Genomic DNA, 7,081 nt, shown 5'->3' on the forward strand with positions numbered 1-7,081 from the left:
TCACACAGAGCAGAGCTTCTATGACACAGACCACAAGCTTGTGGGTTGGTTTCATATGCCTGCCTTCTGAGGATTGAAAGGGATGTCAGAATTTGCTCCCTCCCTGTTATTTCAAAGACATTCTAAATCAGGCAAGCCATCCCCAATTTAGAGGAAAGGAGCTTTCCCTACATAATAAAGCAAGACAAATTTTCCAGGCTGGATTTAGAAAAGGTATTTAGAACAGAAATGTACAATCTGTTCAAAGTCTGAGAGGAGGGCATGCTCGAACAACCCCTCAGATGAAAGAAAAAGAGAGGGTCTACTCTACATAGAAAATAGTGGAAGATAAGGCTACTACTGATTAGCAACCCATATGGTTTGGTTCTACTGCCAATTCAGAGGAAGGATGGTTCTGAAGAGTAGTCTGAATAGTAGAGAATCATAAGTAGGGAGAGCACTGTTGTACTCTGGTCCTGCTTCTGGTTTTCCCATAATGGGCATATGTTTGGTGACTCTGGGTGACCTTGGGCCAGTCACTGACTCTCAGCCAACCTACCTCAGGGGGTTGCGGTTGTGGGAATTAAATAATGAGGGGGAGAACCATGTATCTTGAACTTCCTGAAGAAAATGTGAGACAGCTCAAGCAACTTCAATATTCAAGCGAGCAAATGAATGACATGTATGATCTCCTAATGCACTGTTTCTTCACACTTCCATTATGATGCAGTGTCAGGAAATGGCAGGCTGCTGGCTTAGATAATCAGCACACAGTAGTTGTATTTGCAAGAAGATTTATTGTATACAGTCATTAACCTCAGAGCCACTCACGCTAGTGACCATCTATCAAGATGAAGTTGAGGAATCTGAGCTCAAATCGCACCTCCAACAGGAAACATGGAAGCACCCCCGACCTTCCCGCTGTACTGATAAAGTACAGTCTCTCCTCCTTCTAAGAAGGGTGGGGTTTTTTTAGCCCACTGCCTTCAGCTGGCTGAGAAAGAGGCAAGTCTCTTTCTACCTCTTCTGACCGACTTACTCCTCCCCCCCACTCAGACTGCTCATCTTGACTGTGGGATAACTTGCACCTAAATATTAGCAAGACAAAGGAGATGGTGTTGGACTTTCAGAGGAAGAGAGGAGAACTAGCCCCGTTATATATTGGTGGGGGGAAGGTTGTGTGGAGAGAGTCTTTTCCTTTCAATTCCTGGGAGTTTACCTTAGTGAAGACCTCACTTGGAAAAACAATATAACTCAGGTGGTTAGAAAGGCCCAACAGAAACTTCCTTTTCTCAGGGTATTACGAAAGAACAATGTTAAACAACAGTTGATGACCTCCTTCTACTGGTCCACAATAGAAAGTGTCCTCTCATATTGTATCACAGTGTGGTACATTGGCTTGACAGCCATGGACAGAAAGTCTTTACAGAGGGTGGTGAACACAGCACATGATATCATGGGCTGTCCCCTGAGCCTGCTAGATGACATTGCAAGGGATCATTGCCTTAGGAGAGATAGAAAAATTCTCAGGGACGATTCACACCACACCCCAGCCTCTCTTTAATCTTCTACCCTTGGGCAGGAGATATAGAAGTATATTCTGTCATACCAACAGGCTAAAAAACAGTTTCTATCTGTGGGCTGTTAGGCTGTTAGGAAAATAATACAGTGCAACTGACTTTCGGGGTTGGTGTGTTGTGCAACAAGCACACAGAGTGCAATGCGATTGTTTTTGGGGGGGAGGCTCAGTTAATTTCATTGTACACAGGTTGTACATTGACAATAAAGGTATTATTATTAAGTCATGTCCATGACATGCAGCATAATTTAAGTATTCTTTTGAATGGGGTTGCCATATTTCAAAAAGTAAAAACCAGGACACCCCGAAAGTTGTTCAACATTTTCTAGGAAGACCACAAAATAGTTGAGGGTTTTTTTTAAGCAAACCACCCAAAAAGGCAAAAAAAAACAACAACAACCCACCCAAGAGTATAAACATTGGATTTGGCACATCAGTTCTTAAGAAAACTGCCTGAAAATCTATCAGTTTAATGTGGTGTGTAAAATTTCAGGAACTTCTACTAATCCAGAAGGCTTTTGATTCAGAGCAAAGCTTTGTTTCTCCCTGTGACTCCCTTGACAGCGGGTTTTGTGATTGGCAGGATGTGCTTTTACAGCACTGTGACTCTCAGCGCAGAAGTAGACAAGAGAATCTTCAACTTGAGTGCGGTGCAGAGTTAAAAATGTGACTGTTTTCTTTGTATTCAGGCTCATACTGAAATAGCCATGAGGCTCAGTGGTGGACTTGGTGTTATAGAGCAAGGCCATGAACTGGATCTGTCCACTGGGGGGCTGTTTGTACCATTGCAGGGTATTGGGAGATCCCGAATAGGAGCAATTCAGCTGGGTGGGCTCTCCTGCCTCAGCAGACACAAAGGAGTCCTGGGTTACAGCTTGACCTTGGCCTGAAACACAGGGAGGAGACAGAATAACTGGGAGAGGCCAGGTCATTTCTCTTATCCTTTAGAAATAGAATTGAACAAAAGGAGAGAGAATTTCATGAAGGGGGAAAATGGAATGAGGCAGAGGAGAGAGGGGGGAAGGAAGGAAGGAAGGAAGGAAGGAAGGAAGGAAGGAAGGAAGGAAGGAGGGAAATGGACATAATCTGATGAACCATTAGTGTAAGCTGGATGGCTGCTTACATCTGGGGAACCAAAGGGAAGATCCTTATGCCCATCTCGTGTAAGCAAAGTGCCCCTAACTGAGTCCTGGACTTTAAGTTATGTCAAGATCCAGAGGTATAAACAATTCACAAGAAAGAGTACCTGCGGAGAGGACAAGGAACAAAACAGCCATCCCTTCTCCAAGAGTCAGCATTGTCTTTTCATTTGTGTGCGAGAATGGATGAGTGTGCATCAAGTCAGTCTCACACGGAGCAGAGCTTCTATGGCACAGACCACAAGCTTGTGGCTTGGTTTTATGCGCCTACTTTCAGAGGATCAACGGGATGTCAGATTTTGCTCCTTTCAAGCAGCCTGAAAGGAAATCTGCATAAGGGAGGAATTTTCTAATTTGGCCCTAAGAATGTACCTCCACTTTCAGAATTTGAGCAGGAGTAGTGGGGAGGGGGCTTCATTTTCAATATTTCATTAAATTTATGAATTGCTGTATTGAATAATAAAGACATCATAAACTATCAATTTAAAGTCTGCATCTGCACTAGATTGGGGGAGGGGGAATGTGTGTGTGCGCCCTGCCCTGTTGCGTCCTGGAGAGCGAGTGGGACGGACACAAAAGCTCATGACACCCTCCAAACCCCAGAAGCTGGCAGGGCGTTGTGAGAAATGTTCCCCCTCCAATAAACAAACAAAGAAACTGTGCCCCGGGTTACAGCCCCACCCAGCACCAACTCTGACTATGCATAAAGGGCTGAATCTGCAATTCTCTTTGGAGTTCCTACAGCAGGATTTGTTGCCTTCCCTGACTCCTAATGCCTCTAAATGTTTCCTTATCAGTAACATAGCTTTCTCACTCTCTTTAAATCATGCCAAGTATGCTGTTGTCTCCTTTCTGCATAGCAGTTTCTCTTCAAGACCACTTAATGGAACAATATAACTATTTTAGTCTCTACACACTTGGAAGGATTTTTCTTCCCAGGGGGATGAAAAAACAGGCAAAATGTGGAGAACAGAAGATTAGCAAAATAATGGGAAACAAGGGAAACCAAACTGAAAGATTCATATTTCCCTAACACAAATTTCTCTCTCTCTCTCTCTCTCTCTCTCTCTCTCTCTCTCTCTCTCTCTCTCTCTCTCCCCCCCCCCCCCATGTCTGTGTGTACGTGTGTGCATGTGCATATGTAATAGAGAGACTTGGTAAGTTATTTAATATTGGGCTTTATGAACATTTGTAGGGGAATGTTTTCAGCAGCAGAGTATCACAGACTAAAGGTGAACATCAGAGCTGAAGAAGACCTGAAGTTAGAGTCATGAGTCTCTCCCTTCCAGCGCCACTGTGCTCTACGCCACAAAAGTAAGTGCCTGAGTCTTGAATCTGAGCACCAGAGAGATGCAAGCGACTTTTCATTCCCTTCTCCAAGTACTCTGCTGTGAAGCGTCCTTTGGTTTCATTCTTTTCTTGGGATGCTATATACAAGAGGAGGGTCGGTGCTCTTCCAGGCTGCTGACAGTACCAAAAATGGGTGCGATATTCATTGGGGTTGCTGCAGGTGATGGCAAACAGTCCCCCTTCCTGGATGTTCTGTGATAACAGACTCTGGGTCACTTGGGAATCAGAGCCGCAGACTGCAGGATTTTGAAGAAGGTATTAAAAAACATGCTAAAGGTTTGCCTTAATGTACACAGTCAGTATTCATTCATCAATTGGTAGAAAGAAATCCAGAAATACTGTCAAAACTGCAGTACATGAATTAAAGCACTATCTGCACAATAAATGTAGGGAATGGAGGGATAAAGTGAAACACAATATTCCTTCCTCTGTCCATTCCTCGCTTTTTTAAAACTCTGTTTTTAAATCTGAAATGTTCACACAAACACCCAGCCACCCTCCCAGATCCATGTTATTAAAATATGAGTTCTGTTCTCTCTCAGGAAGGGAGACAGTGAGCATAAAAAAGGACAACAGAAAGGGTCACGACAAGCTGGCTGAAATCCTGAACTAAAGCCCCCTACACTGCAGGCTTTATATTTAATTATTTCCCACTTTGCTTATTTATGTATCTGTTTCCTAAGCTAAGATTTCCTTACCAATGGTCCACTGATATAGGACGAGTAGTCCAAAGAGATGCCTCCACCGAGTTAGCCAAGTTATTGAGGCCATCCTGGAGCCCATGAGCATCTCTCTCCAATTCAATAATGCAGACAAGCACCAAAGTTTGCTCCTTCCCGAGCTCAGTGACTTCTGCAGCCCTTAGTGGTTATCATACCAGAGTCAGAGAAACCTCAGCCAGTAAACGACTGCTTTCTTCTAAGAATGGAAGTACTTTTACTGCCATCTAGTGGTGGGAGGCTGCATAACTTATTTTGGAAGGTTCTCCAAATAGCCCAAACCCAATAGGAATGCCTTATACATTGCCAAACACTTGGTCCAACTGTCTTGGAGTTCTCTACACTCCCTGACACCAGCCTCTCCTGGGATTTAGATAGGAGTCTTTTCCTAGCCGTACCTGGAGCTGCAACGTTCTGCATGCAAGGCAGATGCTCTGCCTCTGAGCTACTGATCTTCCCCTGGAGGTCTCACTTTGTTGATTAAACAGTTATTCTTTTTACCCAGAAAACCAAAGAAACTTTGTGTGTGTAAAGTTGTTTTATGGGAGAAACAAATAAAACTCCCCTTCACACGTTGTACCTACTAAAATCTGTGAGATATCGATCTTTGGAGCTCGATCGATGAGCCGTGGCCTCTGATAGCTTTACGATCCCAATCAGTCGTTTACAGCTTCCGGCGTCCAGCCGCTACCTTCTAGCTGCGCAACAAATTCTGCTGTCTCTTTAGCCACGGCTTAGCAGAGTAGCATACAGCGGTGTAAAGCAGTCTTTTTCTCCATTTCTCCATGCAAGCATACACAGACAGGTTCGTCTATTTACAGCTCTTTATTGAAACATTTCAGCATCAAAGACCGGGGCTTCTTTCAGCCATGTCTCTCTCTCAAAAAACACAGAGAGAACAGAAAGTACAGGAAACAAGCTCCTCCTTAGCTTCTAAAGCTGACGTCAGAAAGTGACGCACACCTCAGAACACTTAACCAGTTAAGTTCTGAACTCTAACAAAATCTTAATCATTAAACTGCTTTCAAGGTGAATTGTATCTGTAGAGTATAAGTATAACTAATTTTATAGGATTTTTTCCTGCTGATTTCCCAACAGGCACTAGGTTCTGTATTTATTGATTTCATAAAAATTATACACTTTTGTTGATTGTCAAAAAATCTCAAAGCGGTTTAAGAAGAAAAGCTATTGTGATTGAAAACACATTTCTTATTCCTTTCTTAAATCTTTCTTCGTATTAATTGATCCCTGCTGTTCAGATCAGGCCTTAGCACAATGATGTAACATTTCGGGGAAAAGATACAACCCAGTAACCCAGCACTGGAGGCCAAGATGGAGAAGATCTCCACAGCCACCATGTGTTTCCCTCTTGTGCTCAGGTAGGTTGGAACAAAAGAGATCCAAACACTGCAAAATGCCAACATACTGAAGGTGATGAACTGGGCTTCATTAAAACTGTCAGGTAACTTGCGGGCCAGGAAGGCCACAATGAAGCTGGTGAGGGCCAAGAGTCCCATGTAGCCCAAGACACCGTAGAACATGATGACAGACCCAACACTACATTGCACAATGGTTTCTTCAGCTACTGAATTCCTGTCTAGATCAGGGAAGGGAGGAGACGTTGTCAGCCACAGAGTACATATACCAACTTGAATGAGGGAACCTGAAAGGACAATGGAATGGGCCAGTCTCTTTCCCACCCATTTCTTCATCTTAGATCCTGGCTTTGTGGCTATGAATGCAAGAGAAACAATGATGGTCTTGGCCAACACACAAGAAACAGCAACAGAGAAGATGATGCCAAAAGCAGGTTGTTGGAGAAGGCAAGTCACTTTCCCAGGTTGGCCGAGAAAAAGGAAAGAGGAGAGGAAGCAGAGCAGGAGTGAAACCAGGAGAGTGTAGGTGAGCTCTCGGTTGTTGGCTATGACTATGGGGGTATCTTTGTGCTGGATAAAAATAGCCAACACCAAAGCAGTAATCAAAGAACATAAGACACTAAGAGAGGCTAAAGTGATCCCTAAAGTTTCTTCATAGGACAAAAAATGTATAACTTTGGGGATGCATCCATTTCTTTTCTTGTCTGGATATTGACCTTCTGGGCAATTGAAACATACGTCCATATCTGAGAAAAATAAAGAAAAGCTTAAATAGAAATTCAGTTTTGATTCATCTGACCTAGCCCATTGAATGAACTATGTATTGTGACAAATTATACATTATGGCTGTTCCACCACAGCAGTACTGGCTGCCGAGGCACATTTGAGGCACATTGGCCATGAGAGACAGCACACCAACCAGCAGTGAACATACTGTAG

The 7,081-nt window shown here is 43.5% G+C and overlaps 1 long non-coding RNA gene across 1 annotated transcript; it reads right to left on the bottom strand.

The window, feature by feature from the left end:
* Window positions 1-3,855: 3,855 nt before the first annotated feature.
* On the bottom strand, window positions 3,856-4,897 carry LOC309326663. Its single transcript, XR_014150343.1, has 2 exons — window positions 4,746-4,897; window positions 3,856-4,283 (listed from the first exon to the last, which is right to left on the bottom strand). It is a non-coding gene; the product is annotated as an uncharacterized lncRNA (long non-coding RNA).
* Window positions 4,898-7,081: the final 2,184 nt, after the last annotated feature.

The sequence above is a fragment of the Podarcis erhardii genome (assembly GCF_964252035.2).
Source record: "Podarcis erhardii genome assembly, chromosome: 13".
Classification (NCBI taxonomy): Eukaryota; Metazoa; Chordata; class Lepidosauria; order Squamata; family Lacertidae; genus Podarcis; species Podarcis erhardii.